Here is an 18,783-nt window from a genome sequence, read left to right as displayed (position 1 = left end):
AGCCAGGGACATGTTTTTTAGTCTTTCTTTTTTGTTCATTCACTCTGTATGGGCAACCCCTTATGCTTTGCTGAAATCTAAGGCTATGTAGAGTTAGCAAAATTGTTCTGCAGATGGTACCCTGAGTGCCAGAGAAGTAATAGAGCCATGGAGAATGATTCCAGTGTGTCCTGCTTCCAGCTGGGCTGGCAGAAAAGCTGTCTTCATGGTATATGTTTTACTGCAAGACAACCATCCTCTGGCTAAAACACAGCTCAGTACTGGTGTAACCCTGCTGAAATGGTCTACATTACTCAGAAAGGCTCAGGTTTTGTCCTGGAATGGCTTCCATAAACAGGAAGCCAACTCTCAAAGGGCCACACTGATGTGCACACACCCACTGCTAATTTGGGCACAGTAAATATCATCCTGACTCATCTGCTGGCTTTCTCTGCCACTCTTTCTGGAGGATGAGGACTGCAGGTTTTATGGATGGTGTTTCTAACAGGCAAATCAAATGCTTCAAGCCTGCAGAAAAAGTCACATCCCCTTCTCACTACTATAATTTCTACATCATCCTGACTGAAAAAAAAGATATAGTTCTGGAAATATGTCTAGAGGTAGGCTCCAAGGGGAAGAATCTTTAAATTTATTTTTATTCTTGTAATTAGATGCCTGAGGAGGAACAAAAATCTCTCTGTGAGAGTATAAAGTGCTTACCAGTTAATGAAATGGAATCAATATCAGGAATGTTAAGTGATGATGTTACGTTCTCCATTAATTTGCTTTGCACTCATTTATTGTGAACCTCTTAAAAGAGCTGGTGATTGAAAGCATAAGGATTTATTCTAGAAAAGCATCTACTGTTAACAGTCCCATGTGAAAACCATCTAATTGTATCATTGGTAGCACTGGGGTCTCATTTATCTTCTCTTTTTGTAATTCCAAGGTTTAGTTACATTAGTTTCTATTTGTACCAGCCAATCTCATTTAGGCTGGAGAAATGTTTCCTGTCTGAAAGGCTCTTTCAAGGCAAAAAGGGTTATAGGAAAAATGAGAGAGCTCTGTGTTTTGGAGACATTTATCTCAGTTCTAAGGCTGGCACAAGTCTTACAAATCTCCTAAATCCTCCCTTTAAGCCTTCCCAGAAGAGTCCTGACTCTGAATGCTTCCAGGTGTGGGTTCCTTATTCAGGGCTGTGTTTCACTGCACAAGGCATCTCTAGAAGATCTGCCTAGAAGAAAAGCCAGAATAATTAATGTACAAAAGTAGCACCTTTCCTGTTTGTTTGCTTGTGGTTTTTAATCTCACCCCCAAAATCTCCAAACAGGAGGCAGCCAAAATCTCTGTAAAGAAGCTGGCTTAACATAAACAGTGATGGTGACCAGGCTGAGCTGATGCCCAAGAGAAATGTCTAGTAAAGATGAGAGAAGCACACAATTTGCAGGTAGAAGGCAGCATCTTAAACACAAGGCATTGTTCTCTTTTATATCTAGCACCTGCCTGCATATTTGGCCCAGCCCTCAGCTGGTACCCAAGGGGGGATAGACTCTCCCTTCCACTTTGCCAAGTGAGCACTGAGCTCAGGGTGAGCAATAGCCCCCAGAGTGTCTTCCTAGTGCATCCTCTGGTGCACTGCAGGCTTCAGAGAGCAAAGCTTTGTCCAGGTTTTGTGCTAGGCATTTCTGGAGTGTCTCTGATGGCTTGTCTCCTGGGGTTTTTTTATTTCTCTATTTTTATTTTATTTCTCTTTGTACTGGACTATACAGGATCCAGAAAAGGTTTTGCTTCTTTTCACCCCCCTTTTGGGAGGAGGAAACAGGCCAGCAGCAGGCATTTTCCTGTAACATTTATTGAAACCTTTCAGCTTCAACAGCTCCGCATGTGGCAGTACTGAACAATAAGTGCCAAATGAATTTTTTACAGGTGGATAAATGAGGTGCCTGAGTATTTGCACATGTGCCCCATTTATTTCAACTGGCACTGTAACATATTAGCTCAAGCCATAGGCCCATGCCCTATGAAAGAAAGTGAGGTGGAATAAATCAGTGCAAAGCTCCTGAGGTAGATATTTTCCAACTAGCTGGAGATCAAGTATTGCTAAAGCAGACTTCATGTAGCAGAGCAGAACAAGCCTGTCTAAGGCCCTGAATACCTAAGTACTCAGAGATTATTTCAAAGATTTTACTATGTGAAGGCTTACAGCTCCTGGGGAGAGGCAGGCTTTCCATCTGTACTCCTAAAGTTCCACTGCAATGCCATACCGATCATAATTTTTCTTCCCTAAAATGAGGGGTGGGACAAAACGAAGGGAAACTTTCCCATTTCAGTGGTGTTTTGGAGTGCTTTAGTCATGCATTATTAATGGTAGCCAATTAACCAAATGGTTGCACACACTGAGTTTCATCAAAGTTTAATGACAAATGCCATGGACTGATCACCATCTTATTTCTGCAAATTGTTAACAATTATGTTTCCAGTATCACCCATTCATGCACACCACCCAAACTCACAAAGGTGTGTGCATCCTCCCTGCCCACCCAAGGTGGCTCCCCCCACCCACAGCCTCTCTCACTTCTTTTCATCTCCCAAGGCTGTTTTTATTCCACACCCCTAATCCTGCATTTCAGTCCTAGGCCCTGCTGTGAGTGCCTGTGCATTTCCCACTGCAGGCAGCAGTGGGAAATAGGGGCTTGCTGCTCTGGGAGGTGTGGTTGTGCTGGGCTGATTAACACCAAGCAGCTCCATGGTGTTCAGTCTAGCACAGAGAGACAATAAAAAGGAGGTGCTCCCCAGAGCCCAGTTTGACCCAGGAGATGAGAAAGTGCATGCAAGGGGATTTGAAGAGACTGTGGTCAATGTGGCTCTTCAGCCAGTGTGGCACCAGCCAAATGTGGGCAGCTGGCATTGCTTTTAAAATAATAGAGGCCTGACGTGCTCATGTTAGCCTTCCTTCCTTCTTCCCTGAATGATGTCAAGGGTAAGGAGACTTTTGTTTAGCTTTTCAAAAAGAAGTAGATCCTGAATACAGGAAAGGTTTTGGGGTTTGAGGGTTTTTTCCCCCTGTAGAAAATTCCAAGAGGATTTTCTGTGTTGGAAAATCACAAGCTGACTGAAGAATGGCACTGGGAAAATAAGGTGAAGATATGTAGCACTGGGCTGCCAAGAAACTTTCTGGCTTGCTAATTCTGTAAGCATCCCATTAGACACTGGCTCTGAAACAAACTGTGCATATTTTTATAATCTTGTCTTATAGGGCAATTTAAGCACTGCTTTATTATCAATTTTGATATCCATTATGTTGGAATGAATGAGTGTGCTATTTTGTGCAGTAGATAAAACTAGTGAGATCGCATTCCTCTTTTATTTTTTAATGGGGATTTCTTAGATGTTGCTCCAGTTCTTGCAACTTGAAAAGGAATGTAAAAGAATTTGGTGTGTTACTGAAATGAGCAATGTTAAGGCATAACCCACCCCATAATGGGTTGTTGTCTTATCTCAGCTTCACTTAAATGAGAGTGAAACAACTACTCTGCTGAATTGCAGTATTTATTATTTAGGCATGCAACATCCACTCTGTTACAGTAGGAACAGTCTGAGAATGCCAGGTCAGCCTGGCAGTTACTAGCTGCTTCATTTATTTGTGGAAGCAATTTGTGTAATTCATTAAGTATCTTTAAATGTAACACAAGAAGTTTGCTGCATTTTAGGTTTTTTTTCCTAAGAATTTTTACTGTATTTTGGGCTCTGACTCTTTCAGGGTCATTTTGAGCTAATTGGAAACAGTAGGAAATGGGTGAAAAGACAAATTCTCTTTGTCATAGCATAGCACAGTGTAATTTCTTGGTAAAGGATAACACCATTTGTTCTAACAGCTCACTGGCAGTAGCAATTTACCTTCTACACTGGAGTATCTGGTTTTGACCTCTTACATGTCTTTTATACCACTGTAGTTTTAAGATTCCTAAGAGCATTCTGATTTAGGCACAAATGCAGCAATGTGATTAAATCAGGATGAAGCATCTACTTAAAGCTAATTATGTACTTATATATGCTGCTGAAGATGACTTTCCTACTGATTTGTGCAAGGGGAAAATTGAGTCCAAAAATACCTATGAAATAAGGCAGGCATCTATTTCTTTTGAGATACCATATCCTGTCTCCTCTTTTTTTTTTTTTTTTTGTATCTCTGTATAAAAAGCTATATTTTTTCATGTTTAAAGACTCAATAATGGTGTTTTCTGCAGCTATGCTGATGTCCCTAAATTTATGCCAGTAAGTCGAATTTCCATATGCTTTCTCTCATTCTTTAGCAGTCTCACTAGGCCTACAGTACCTGTTAAAGCTGTTTTGCTGCTTTAACAGATACTGTTAAAGAACAGAAGTTCTAGAAGTTTTAGAACTTCTATTTAGCTTTTTTGTTGTTGTTGTTGTTATATCTTCTGGAAAGATTGATGTTGACAGAGACTATTAAGTTTTAACTCTTTGGGTTCCTTCAACTTAGTGATGATGGGACACACTCTGCAGTCACAAAGCCTGTGCAGGATGTATCAGAGCTCCCTGCCAGAACTCAGGGAACTCTGCTCACCCCTTTAGGAGTGCAGCCTCATTCTCTGTTTCAAAGCTGTGGAGTAACAAGGGAAGGCCAAATCTTCTGGGCTTTTACAGCACACCCTGACACTGGAGCACTGTACCTGTTTTCCACTGGTTCAATGTTTTCCAAAGCCCAGTGTGGCAGACTGTTAGCCCCCAGTGGGCATCTGTTTAGGCATGGCTAACTGGTACCATTTACCATCAGATGGTGCTTCCAGCCTGCTCCTGCCTAACTCTTGTTCCTGGGATCCCAGCCCTGCAGTCAGCGTTGCTGTTGGAGGGAAGAGGCCCTCTTGCTGGAACTTGCAGTAGAGCACCTGAACAAAGCCCAGGGAACAATTTTTCTCTTCATTTCCAGGCACGGTGCTTTGCTGAGGGTTTATCTGACTTGGTGGTTACTCCAAGCTAGGAAATAACACCTTGGTGTTGATGTATAAGGTGGGAAGTCCTTCCATGTGGCAGGTTAACTTACAGTCTCTCACAATCTACAGCTACAGAGAAAAAAAAGATAACCTGTGCCCAAGAAGAAGTTTAGTGACTAGATTGCTGCAGTCAGACCAATTAATCTATTCCTTATTTCAAAGTTTATTAAAAACACACTGCTTTTCCTGATAAGTGGTGATAGTCAATGACAAATATTAACCCAAAATCCATAGTAGGCCCTCTGGCACACTGCTCTATACATCATGCCAAGTGTGGTTATAATTCTCCCCTGGTGCTTTGCTGCCATGCCCTTGAGCTACTCATAAATATTTGTGCAAAGAGTGCCTAAAACATGGACATGCCTAAAATGTGAGCGCACCAGAACCAAATTATTGATAGCCAAATTATGGGCGCCAGTGGAACGTGCTTCACTGAGGCCTGAGTGAATGTAGGTAGCTCAGCTTGGCTTTCCTGGGCCAACATTCTGCCTTCCCAGGGCTGACACATCCCTGCAAGTGGGGCAGGATGCAGCCTATGGCAAAAATTGTAAGTAAAAGAGTTGTAAAAAGAAAACATACAGAGTTCTTGAGGCCAGCTGAGAGCAATTTTTAAAAGAGGTCAAATGTAAATCATAACGTTTAGCCTTGGAAACATTGTACTCTCACAAGTTGCTTTCATTTGCGTATTTAGAGAAACAACGCAGCATGTTGGGGCCTCAGTTTGGCTCAGGCTGCCTCAATATCATGAGTGAACAGTAATCATAAGATCCTGTCTCTTTAAATTAGAAAAGCCAGAAAATCTTCTTCCTGAGCCTTCTTGTTATCACAGAGGTTTACAATTTATGTGGTATTTGTCTTTTAACTCTGAAAAAAGGGGTGACAGCAAATTGTGTTCAGATGTGCACAAAAGCTCTAATATACAGAAAAAGCTCTCTGTGGGCTCCAATATATAGATTTGCCTAAGAAAAAAATCTGCTTATGCCATAATATGGATGTGGGAATTTATAAGAGTGGGATAATACTCTAGTTTGAAAGGGAAGTAGGGGAGTTTTGAAGGCAATGTTTTCTCCACTGTCCAAACCAAGAGCAAGAGGACAATTCCCAGAACTGGTCCCATCAATTTAGCAAGACCTCATCTGTTTAGGAGCAAGCATTAATTGATGCTGACTGTAGCAATTTACTTATCCAGTGGTGAAAACAGATACACAACTCTATCCTTTGGAATTAGACACTTGGATCTCCAGGCCAGGAAAGAAGCACATGGAGACGTGGACTCCTCCTGAGCCACAGGCTGAGCACAGAAATGGAGAGAACTCTCTCCTTTATTTTCAGCTTTGTGGCAGTGTACGTAGGAGCACTTAACCCTGAGGCAAAGAGGTCAGCCTTTGGCTCCTGCAGAGAAGAAATGAAGGGATCCAATAGCACAGCAATTCTTTAGTCCTCTTTTCTTTTTAAGCTATGCATGATTCATGGGTTACATTAGAATCCCTCCAGCAGAAAGCCACGGATCATTAATGCACAAGTCCATAGGTGACTTCTTTCTGCTTTTGTTACAAATCACATTGTCTACCTTGCACACAGACAACTTTACCTGTGGCTCTCAGCACTCCCCATTTACAAGTAAATTCTCTGTGCTCCAACGTGTCATGTTAGATGCACCTCGTGTACAAGGAAACCACCTCCTGTACAAAGAAAGCCCACCACGGCAGGAAAATGTGCACTGATGAAAGCAGCCAGTGTCCAGGAGGAGTTACACAGAGCAGCTTAACTTACACACTGGAGCAGGTCACTAATGTAATTGCTGACCCTCTGCCTTTGGGCACAGAGCACAGCATCCTGCCAGCTGCCCTGGGTGGAGAGGATGCCCTTCTGGCTTCCTTTTTGTTCAGGTCAGGCAAAAGGATGTTTTGTGTTGAATTTGAAGACCTTCTCAGATTTTAATTTTTTTTTTTCACTCACTGTGTGTTCTCTTTGTGAAACAGTAGCTGCAAAACATATTAGGAACTGTTGTCCAAGATGTCTGATTGGACAGTAAAAAGCTAAAAATTAATAAATAGACTGAGGCAGACAGGATGGAAATACCAAAAAGTAGCAGATGGATCATCAGTGGAGCACAGTGTGATCAAAGGTACATTTATTTGCAATAGACTATGCACAGAGGAAAATGAGATATTTCTACTTGTCTGAGTGGCAGTAAATTTGCACAGTTAACATTGAATTCTGGAGTTGTACGTGTGTGAGTGCTGAAGATCAGACCTCTTTGCTAAATGTGCTCCTTTCCTCAGCTAAGCTTCAGCCTACTCATCAAGTTAATACCCTACCTAGCAAAGCCTACTTGTCTTCCCAGCATGTTCCCTGAGAGTGGTTAAAAAGGTGACTTTTCCTCTGCAGCTGAAGGAACTTCTATATGTGCTCCTGTCCTTTATGACTGGGGTTGCTTGGGAATGGGAATTACAGTCCAGCCCTTTATAGTGCTGCCACAGTGAAATACAAGAGTTGTGCCCCGGAGTCTGACCACAGATGCATCTAAAAGCTGCCCTCAAGCAAAGAAAACAGCATTGTCACTAAAATTAAGATATTTCCATATAAACTTCTACCTTCATCCTTACTGCTCTTATAGGGAGGATCCAGCTGTGTGATTTTTTTTCTCCTCAGTTAGCGATTTCAGGAAATCAAAATACTTGTTGAGAGAAGTGAAAGCTTACAGATTTGTGACCATCTGGGACTCATCTCCTGCCCAGTCTCCAAAGAGATGTGTTTTTCAGGGCCAGGCAGCTGTATTTGCATAACGTTTTTTTGTGGGCTCACCATTTCTCAACAACTAGCTTCCAAAAGTCTCACTTGACTCCTACTTACAGGTAAAAAGAGCTGCAGAACAACTAAGATTGGGTTGGTCTATTTTTGTCCCAGAAGGTGTCACTGAAGAGCCAGGAAAGGTGCAAGTTTAGTATTAGTTTTAACTGGGATCTTAACTGCAGCCTCAGGAGGTGGTGCCTGAAGGTTGGAAGCAATTTAGAGTCACAGATTCCTGTGCCTGCTGTGGACTGAAGATCTGGAGAATTTTGCATCACAGAATAAATACCCTGTAACTTGCAATGCTGTGCTATTCCTCTGCTAAGTCATCCTACATTCTGTAACAAAACGAAACCATTCTTGGGAGTGGTAGTGGGAGTCTGGAGGTGCTTTTTTTTTAACATACCTTTAAAGGATTGTGTTCATCTTCTTGCTCTTTATATCTGTTGTGTCAACGTTATGCTATAAATAATACATAATTTTAAATAATATAATTGAAGATAATTTTATTGTCTAGGTCTTTAGGCCTTTTCTTAAGAATAGGAGGAAGAGCTGGGATTTCCAATTGCTTTGCTATGATTTATTATGCATTATCAGTAGACATGGAAGTAGCACAGATCTGGCAATGATATAGGAGGCCTCAAGCAGTTTGTACTGTGAATTTCACAAAGAACAAGTTATACACAGCAAGCTGGGTGTCCTTCTCTCAATTTGGAAAAGGTAGTTTGAGTTACTGTTTTAAGGCTTTTCTACAATGGTAAGCATTTTAGGAGACTTGATCTGATACCTAAAGCAGATTTATGAAGGCTACTTGCCTCCAAGATGGGTATTGGAAAGAAATTCATCATTGATGTGACCAGAGTAGAAAACCCTCTCAAAAGGATATTAAATGCTCTGCTTTTAGTCAGTCTTTTAACTACTGAAGTCTAGGCTGTGATCTGATCTGGTGTGGGGGGTAAGATTATCCTACACCAGTCTACTGCTGGTTATTGGTTCCTTCCCCAGAAACATCTGCTCCTGTCTAAGTAGTAATGGACTGGATTATTGCATCCATGTTCCCATTCCCGGGCTTAAAAGAAAGTAATTGGAGGGTCTTAAAAAAAAAAATTTTAAAAAAGAAGGAAAAATAAAAGGGTGGGTTAGATGATCTTGAGCTCTGTAGCTGGTAGATTTCTAACCAGTTCTTGGCTCTTGAGAATACTGATATTTCAGATCTCCTCCTTTCCTGTAGTTTCCAATAACGTGATCTCAGCTGAATTGGTTTGCTTGTCTATAGATTAATACAGCACAGCTCTTTGACATATTGTAGTTCTCTGAGGTAAAAGAACAAAGGAGGAAGAATACATTTTTCCCTGACAAAGCTATGTCAGGTTAATTTCTCCAACATACTGCCAAGGTTTGAATCAAGAAATAAAAAAAAAAATGTTCCAAAGTCACTAAAAAGTGTTTCTTCTTGTTTGATAAAAGCCACTCACACTTTGACTTCAGTGAAAATTCAAATATTTTTCCTAACCTGCTCAGCACCAGATGAACCACAAAGTGGCTGCAAGTACTTTTAATAGCAGAAATTCACAAGCTCATAGGAATGTATAAGAAAAACTTATTTTGTTTCAATGAGAGGAAAATGAGCTCAAAACCCCACATTTTTAACAACATAATAGAATGTACACAGTGACATTATGCTAAAAAGTTTGGTGTCCTGTACACTGAGGGAGTAGAGCAGAGGAGACTTGCAGATTTCAGTGCTGGAATTTTGCCATTTAATCTTTCCTCTGGCAGATCAGCACAGAGATTACATAGCCTCTGTGCATTGTTATCCACAGAAATAAAACCTATAAGAATTTGTTCAGCCGTACTCCCCACTTTACTGATCCATTTTTTATTTCAGCTGCTAATCTACTAAGGATTTCAGCCTTTAGCTCAGGGTTATCAGGGCAGCATTGTGAGTGGATAACATCTGTTTCAGCTTTCACCCATCTAGAACACGAGCATTAATCACTAGAAATGGAGTGTGAAATGGAAAGAAAAGTAAAATGCACATTTGATTCTGAATGCTCTTGGAGAAAATGTCTTTCAGGACGTGACCAGAGGGAGAACTTCACTGCACTATAACTGGGTTTGCCAGTGCATCTTACATGAAAAGCTGGTCATTATCTGATAGAAATCCTGCTAATTTCAGTTTACTTTAAAGGCACAAACCTTGTCCTGTCTAATTTAAAAGAAATATTTAAAACAACTAATCCCAAAAACAGTGCATGTGTTCAGCTTAATTTGGTTGTGGTCATAAATAAAGCTTCTCTTTCTATGTTTTCTGTGCCCCAGCTCATACCTGGAGCCCTGAGCTCTTGCAGCCTCATGCTGCAAATGGGTAGCTGGGGCCATGCTTTCTGGGCATGCTGAGGAATATATAACAGGGACTAAGAACAATCTGGGACCAAGACACACTAAGCTGACTCAATAGGCCTTTTCCATCCTGCGTTTCTAGATTTTCACAGATGCTGTAAGAAAATGTGTTGATTTTCTACTGGTCTGGCACGTGTCAGGGGAGCTAGACTCTTAATTTTTAACTCTAAAAATAATGATCAGCCCTGCCTTGATGGGAGCAATTAAGCACGAGATACTGTGACCAGAGTTAATTTGAGTTGTTTCTGAGTATGTGTACTTCTCTGACAGTTGCATGGGAAATATTTACAGCACAATAGGCTGGATTTGCTCCTTTTTTGAGGATTTATGTGTGCCAGGTACCCTCTCTGCTTTGGAGATTATGTTGGATGGTGGCTCTGGAAAGCTGGAGATGCAAGATGGCTATACTCAGACCTAGTTGAGGATACGTGTTTAATATGCATCCCCTTTTGCAGAGGATATTTCCAGCTTTGCTTCTTGCATCACTGTATGCTCAAAAAGCAGGCAGTAATTATCTTCTGAACCTCTCAGGGAAGGGTTCTCCCAGAATTCCTCCAAAACCACAGAATATAGTTCATCCACACCACTCAATACTACCTACTTCTGTCATTTTAAAACCTCTTTTTCATGAACAGTGAGTTTGTCAAGGCATAATTTCTATGCAGTGCAATGAATTCAGCAGATTACCTGTCTCTGTATGCTTTATCATTCTTTTCTCTTGTCACACTTTGAGACAAACGGTTCTCAGCATTTTGATCTCTCAAAGTCCCTGAAGAACGCCATTACAGCTCATTAAAAACATCCCAACAACCCTTGCCCATCCATCAGGTCAGTGCTATAGCTCTGGAAGCATCCTGTTTCCAGATCCTGAGAAGGATGTCTCACTGGGGACAAGGGAAAAACCTATTAATGAGAGTATTATTTCTATAGCATTTCAAAGTTGAGCCCAACCTTAACCTTTTCATAAAAATTACTTCATTTGGTGCCCTCCTTCTGACTTTCTTGCAGTTTAACTGTAGGTAGGCTTAAATACATTTATTTTATGCACAGCAGCAGCCAAGCTCACTCTGTATTCTGGGAAGTGTTTCTGTAGGCCCTCTGGTCCTTTGATTTCCATGTGTGCTTTGTTAAGAAGTGAAATAGTTAATGTTCACTCATTACAGTCACAATACTTGTCAGCTGAGTTGGCATCTTTTCAAGTGAAGGGAATGTCACGAAGGAGAGATCAGTCTCTCCTCAGACTCAGCTGATCAACATGGGACAGTTACAATAGAAAGGGAGACACTTTGAACCTCTCTAATTAACCAGCAGTAGTTCCCAGGAGGACACTTTGTGTCTAAAAATCAAGGCCTATCTTTTTTACTGTATATTGCTGCATATGCTTTAAGCTATTCTGACAAGATCCAGTCTTCACCTAAAATCAGAGTGTCCACCCTCGTCTTACATGAATCATGTCATTAGACCAGTATAACCAGGAAAAAACAACTGCACAGACAAGCTCACAGATACTTATTTATATTCACTTTGTGTTTAGAAAGATCCTTTCCCATTCTAACAGATAAGAATTTGCTTTTACAAGTGCCAAGCAACTGCCAGACATTGAATCCTTTGTGTTTTCTGGAGCTGATGACATTTACCTGTGCTTTGAGTAAGAATTGAGAGTCTGCCACTTCCCCAGATAGTCCTGTCCTACCTTTCCATCCCCTGCTTCCCTCTACCAAGTAAGCTTTTCTTTCTGTTAAAAAAAAATTTAAAAAATAAAAAGATGTAGAGAGGAAAGGGAAAGAGAAATTATTTACCTCACGCTTTTGGGGTTATGTTGTTTAAGGTATATCTTACTGCCCTTCTTATAAAAAAGACATATAAAGACATTTCTTACTTGGTTTTACTTCTGCACATGCAAAAGCCTAAACACAGAATACCATCTCTGACTGATTTGTTTCTTCTATAAACATAACATTTCTTCTTTGCAGGTCTTTTTATATTTGAAAATTTCTTCCATTCTGAAAACTGGTGCTTTTAGAAACCTCTTGTGAATTTTAAAGGGAAAATCTAATGAACTCACAGGAAATCAATAGAGAAGGAGTCAGTGACTGTTTTTCTGTACAAGTGCTGAAGTGCAATACTGTGAACTGTAATAAAATACTGTTATTTATATCAGAATAAGAGTAACTGCACTTCTAGACAGGGTAGATAAGACATCAAGAGTATAAAATGTATGTAAGCAAAGTGAGAAATATTTAATTCTGTGCATGAAGGAGTGAAGGCATAAAAGTTTGCAAAAAGAAATTCAGCATCTGAGGCCAGAACCAGGATGTAGTCTGGAGAAGATGTTCTTTTCCTCACCAGATCCTCCCTTCCTTCCTTTGGGTTCTATGCTCTGTAACCAGCTCAGAGAACAGACTTCTTGAAACTACTTAGTATTCACCACAGAGATCAGCCTTGTAATTTTGTGAAAAGTAACATCTGTTCAGGGAGAAACTGTGTGTACATGTATAAGCAGGTTTCCAAGACATGTATTTCAGAGAAGAGGAAACAATTTTCTCAAATATCCCTAAAAATTACCAGCCTATTTAACATAATCCAGTGACCTAGAGCAATCTTCCCAGGGAAAGAAAAAGAATAAGTGATGATGTCCAGACCCCCACCAAGTGATATTGCTCCTTTACAGATCTACTCCATTATGGTTTTGCTGCCTGATAAAAAGAATTTCCTGTCAGTGGCAAGTGCAATTTTTCAAAACCAATCTATATGCTGGACTTCCCTCTGGCTTTAACCAGCTTTAACCAGCAGAGCCTTGCATCACTGTCATTGCTGATACAGGCATCCTGTGAGCTTTCTGACTGCCTCCAGAACTGCTGAGCTTCATCTGCTTTCACTGGACAGTTTGACAGAGCTGTGAGAAGCATGAAGTTTTGCTGCAGAAGCACAAGCTGGCTGAGATGCTTGGCACAGCTCTGATGAAAACAGGATAAATTTGAAGGTTGTAATATGACTCCACACCCGTGAAGGTTCATTTGGATTTTTTTCTGTTTAAAAAACATCTTTTCCTAAGGGTTACTTGAGGTACTTTTTAAAAGAACTATCAAATTAGCTCACCATATTCAAATGTAATTATTTGTTTCGCTCTGAGATCAGCTAAAGAGAATAATTTATTCTACTCATTATTCTTTTCTCTTCTTTGTAGCCATTGGGAAGCAGGACAAGGATTAATTGCATGTCAGAGACTCTCCTGTACTGGGTAGCAAGTGATCATTGATGATCTTGAACTCTGGTTTCATCCCTATATACTTGATGAACATCCTTTAATTGTACACATAGAAATATAAGTAATAACACTCTTAACTAACCCATTTCATATATTTGTGTATTTTTTGCAATTTCTCAATCAATATAACCACAGGTAGCATTTGTTGTTCAAACCCATGGTATGTTTTTCACTGATTGCCTTTTAGAGCACATCTGTTCTTACAAGTAGGTCTTACTTTTAATGTCTGTATCTTTACCAGAGAGTTCAAAGTGAAAGGCTGCTACATTTAGCATAGTTCATCTTCAAAACAGTGGCATGAAACCACCATGTGACCATATGTGATTTCAAAAAGCAGCCTTTGGCCTCATGGCAAGGCTTGTACCCAGTGGAGGCCTGGTGGAATGTGGGGCTATGGTGTTCCAGCTATGGGATCTACTTCCAGCAATGTCCTGCATGGGTTAGCTGCTCCACACAGTTTTCCCCTGGGTGTGCACAGGGAGAGATATCCTGACTTTCACAGGCAAGTATAATTGAGGGAGCATAACTCAGAAGGGCTAAGCAACATGTTCCAAGGCTTGTGCAAACCTAAGGAGCTATTACCACTCAGTAGATAAGATTATGTGGTATCCTAAAATCTGTGTCTTTGCATTCAGGGTATTTTTTTGCTATCAGTATCTCTGGTTTTTTTTCAGTCAGCAGCCTCTTAGTTTCTCAGATGCCACTCTCTTTCTTTTTCAGACAGATCAGCAATGTGGTTTTGAGGCAAATATCCAGATTGGTTTTATTTACTGCTCTTTGATTCACAGCCAGAGCAGCCTCAGAGTACATGCACCTGGAATCCCTTTCAGTGAATCAGCATGAGAAGATGCACTCTAGGAGCATGCCTAATTTGCTGCAGTTGTTGATGGATGCTGACTTGATGGAACCAGACTATAGCTAGTCCAAAGCCAGTTCTCTGAAATGCAAATAGTGTGCATGTTGCATCCTCACTACCAATTTCTTTGCCTTACAGATGTGCTCCTGCTTGCTAATGCAGTGTCAGCACAAGAAAGTCACACACCATAGCAAGCCTGGTTTCACTGTATGAAGGGATCAGGAGACACAGTCACTGGCAGGGGAACAATACAGTTCATCAGGGCTGAAAACAGCTAGGACACAAATAATTTAATTTGCAAAATTATGGAGCAACTACCTACAGTTCTCTGTGGCCACCATCACAGCTCCCATGTGGACGTCATAGTTCACAAGGTATTATCCCACTATTTCAGGACTCCAGTAGTAGCTAAATCAAGTCATCCTCTGTAAGAGTGCCTTTGTGTTTGGACTGCAACAGCACAGATCTAATCAGTGACTCTGGGATGAAACCAGGTCCTTTGTGACATAAAAGGGACAGACAATTTGCTCTGGAACAAACCTTTGTGTGCCATCCTTTTGGGCTGTAAGTCAGAGTGTGGTCTTTGATAGTGTTAGATCTGTTCTCAGGAAGCATTTTTCATCCAGGCTTCAGTATTTTGTGGTTTATTTCTATAATTGTAACTCATGACTGTAATACCGGACAGGTCTTCCTGTGTGAAGCAAAAGGATGACAAAAATACTGGCATCCCTCTGTGCAGACAAACCAGATGCCCTTCAGAAGCAGCAAAAAATATTATTGTACTTTTTCTTCCTGATCTCCTTCAAGCCCCTGTGGGAGTTCACTGGAGGCATCAGCAATAACAAAGAGTCCTTAAAATGAATTGTTACAGCCAAGGAGACTTTTTTGCTTGATCACAAATGGAGCCAGAAGATGAATTTCAGAGAGAAAAGCAGGGAAGAAGCTGTGAGAAGTTCCATAATTTATTAGAGATGAGCTGGCTACAAGAGCGAGTCAAGAGTCAGACAAAATAAAAAGGGTCAAGAATGAGAACAAACACATCCTGGGAAGCAGCTGCAAGCTTGGGAATGTGATACAATGTTATTACAAAGCTACTAATAGAGCTGATTTGTGACTCACTGTCCTGACCTCCAGATCAATAGTATACATCAAGTGTCAGGAACTAGATTCAATCATATGTAATTCAAAATGCCCCTCTCTGGAGAGAACGAAGTAGTAAACAAATAGGAATTAAGCTGTGATTTCTGTCTGTCTAGATCCAGATCTAAGCACGGACAGAGTATTGATCAGTCAATACTTCACTAAGTACATGTGCAGAGATTGGTACTGGCCCATATGAAGACCTGTGTGTCTATGTTTATGAGTCTGATAGAAGAATCTTTTATAGAAACACGTGTGTTGGAGTGGGCTTGCATGGCCAAGCTTTTGGTAGCATGGAGGCCACAGAGTTGGCTTCTGGGAGAAGCTGCTGGCAGCATTCTCCCTGTCCAGCAGAGGCAGTCCCTGGCAATCCACAAATGGAAGTGTCACTGGCCAAGGCTGGGCCAACTAGAAATTGTGCTAACGGTGATAGAATATTTTAGAGAAAGAGGAAAAAAATGATTGCACAGTTGTAATTGTGGCTAGAGAAGAACAGGATGGGAACATGGGAGAGGAACAGCGCTGCAGGCACCAGGGTCAGTGCAGAAGGATGAGGAGGAGGTGCTACAGGTGCTGGAGCTGAGATTCCTCTGCAGCCTGTGGTTCAGCTCATGGTGAGGGATCTCCTGCAGGCCATGGAGATCCATAGGGATGCAGAGATCCCACTGCACACCAGAGCAGGTGGATGCCTGAGACGAGGCCGTGACCTGTGGGAGGCTCACACAAAGAGGAGCCCACACTGGAGCAGCCTCTCCATAGTGAAGAAGCCCCATGGAAGTGACCCATGCTGCAGCAGTTTAGGGAGGACAGTTGTCCAGGGGATGGACTCAAATTGCAGCCATGCTAGAACTTCATTTATACACATATTTATATGGTCATATTGGATGGGACTCTGATCAGCCTGACACTGCTGTGGATGTCCCAGTTCATTGCAGGGAGGTTGGACTGGCTGACCTTTAAAGATCCCTCCCAACCCAAACTAACCTATGATTCTACTTATGGATATGTTTACATATACATGAATGTTTTTGTTTTGTCCATTGAGACTTTGTAACAGCTAGCTTGCTTTGTAATTAGCTTGAAATCTGACCAGCAACAAGGGCTATTGGAATGTTTTTGAATACCAAATTGGTTTTGTGTCATGTCTTATCAAGGGTTTTGAAATCTAGCCCAGATTTCACTGGACAATTTGTCAGATCCTGGATATCTTGGCTGCTTTCCAGACTGCTGCAGAAGGAACCTTGCTCACCAGATCAGCTCAGCATGTTGGGCTATTCTCTGAGACTATACTTGCATTTAGTTACTGGCCAGGCCTGTGGGAGCAAATCAATGGCAGCCAAATCCTTTGATCTATTTTTCACACCAAAGCCATAATGGCAGAATTCAGCTTAATTTGCTGGCTTAGACATTTGGAGGAAAATAAAATAGGTCCATGGTGCTTGACGTGAACTGGCTTCAGCTGAACAGCAAGAAATTAGGAACTTGGATAGTCACAACTAAACATCATTTAACTCCAGCTGTAGCAAGACCCATGTATGTGGAGCAGTTTTACTTCCCAACACAGACCTTAGTTTGGGATTCCTGAATTAGTCCCCTTGAGAAGTTTATATTGGTGAGGGTGCAAGGTAGGGAAAGTGAGGTCTGGCTTAGAAGTTTTGTTTAATATAAGATATCTAAGATCACAAACAATTTTTCTGGAATGAGGTCTGGGGTGAAGTAGTTGAAATGGCATTGTATTTAGATTCCTGAAAAACACCCTTGGAGGCTAAGGTTATAGAAAGCAGGGCACCATCCAAGCATGTGATGGGTTGGATAGAGAAAATAAACCAGGTAAGAGCATCTGGGATATTTTATTTTGTTACTGGCAGGTCTTTAAAGCTGCCTATGAAGTCTGTGCTACATGCTTCTGCTGGAGACTTTTCTTGAAAGCTCAAAATCTTGTTGGCAGGACCACCAAAGCTGTGAGAGGCTCATGAGCCCTTTGGAGGCCCATGGGATGAAATTGCTAGGCAGATAACCTCTTTGCTGTAACCCAAGCCCAGCTTTCTGACCACAGTGTGTGAGTAAAGAAAGATTTTCAGGTTATTTAGTTACTCCATCTTCTGCAGTGCTGTTCCAGGCAGGGATCATGGCACTAACATGGCCAACATCCATGATTCATAGAAATGTCTCCTAAGATGAGCTCAAGGCAGACCATAGGGTCTACTGCAGATAGAGACAACACAGCAGAAAACGAGATGGAATACAGAGCAGCAAGATCTAAACAAGGTCTTAGAATTGTGTTATCTGCCCAGCTCAGTGACTGAAAAGAAGGATGGGAGCTGACCTCTGATACTGTACAGTGAAATATTAGCCAGGAGAAAAATTTTTGCTAGGAAACCACTCAGGAAAAATTACCTCTACTAAGAGAGACAGGACAGAAAAAAAAAAAAAAAAACCAAAAACCCAGTCAGAAACATCACCTCAGCAGGGAACACACTAACAGAAAGGAGCTACCACAGCAAACAGAAGTCTGCAGTATCAAAACACTGTGGCATCCTGCTCCTTTTGATGCTTGCCCACTGCCAGCTGCGAAGTCTTCACACTGCTGCTTTTATGCTCTGCAATGTGACATGAAGCTCTTTACAAAGTAGATACTCCCTGTACCTCTTACTGGGTCCCAGCTTTCAGCAGTAATCAGTCACTGGAAATTTTCTTCTACCTTTTGCCACAAGAGGACTCCAGTCTCCAGTGGCTCCTGGGGAGATGGTTGTGGTTTTTCTAACTAACTTCTCCAGAGACCTGTTCCAGCAAACTAGCAATTAGGATCCTGGTTTAGCAGCAGCTCTGTTTTTCAAAATGTAAAATGAACAAACATGTTTTTTTTCAGCGCTCTAAACAGACAGACTACTATTTGTTAACAAGAAACTCCTGCTCTATCCAGCTATGACATTGAGTATTTTTGTTAAGGAACATTGCACTGGAAAACACTTGCGGGTAAAAGTGATCTTTTTCTTATCATTAATTGTATACAGCTGCGTTGAAGCTTACAACTAATGATAAAGGCCTGTGTTTAATAACATTTCTTCACTCATTTGTTTTAAGCTTCCTGCTTCTTGTCTCACTATGTGCCATGAGCTTAAGGGCAAGTATCTTACAATGCTAACAACCATTCATATGATGTCTGATTAATGTGGTTATGGCTCTACGGCCATTGTAGTAATTATAATGATAGAAATATGATCCTCTCCATTTTCATTTTAATAGAGGCTAATAAATATATCTTATGGCTTTTATGGCATTTAACTATCAAGTCACGAAGAGGAGCTTGTAGAACTATTGTAACTGCG

General features: G+C 41.2%; 1 protein-coding gene and 1 long non-coding RNA gene across 2 annotated transcripts in view; one reads left to right on the top strand and one right to left on the bottom strand.

Moving 5' to 3' along the window:
- OSBPL5 (oxysterol binding protein like 5) overlaps window positions 1–18,783 on the top strand; it is a 172,568-nt gene that overhangs the window by 15,831 nt on the left and 137,954 nt on the right. The window lies entirely within an intron of this gene.
- Window positions 10,874–15,007, bottom strand: LOC135303452 (uncharacterized). The gene is made up of 3 exons (XR_010364926.1): window positions 14,637–15,007; window positions 11,884–11,925; window positions 10,874–11,074 (listed from the first exon to the last, which is right to left on the bottom strand). It is a non-coding gene; the product is annotated as an uncharacterized LOC135303452 (long non-coding RNA).

This window comes from Passer domesticus, chromosome 6, assembly GCF_036417665.1.
Source record: "Passer domesticus isolate bPasDom1 chromosome 6, bPasDom1.hap1, whole genome shotgun sequence".
NCBI lineage: Eukaryota > Metazoa > Chordata > Aves > Passeriformes > Passeridae > Passer > Passer domesticus.
Note: the sequence above shows the minus strand (reverse complement) of the source record. Positions and strands in the feature narration are given on the sequence as shown.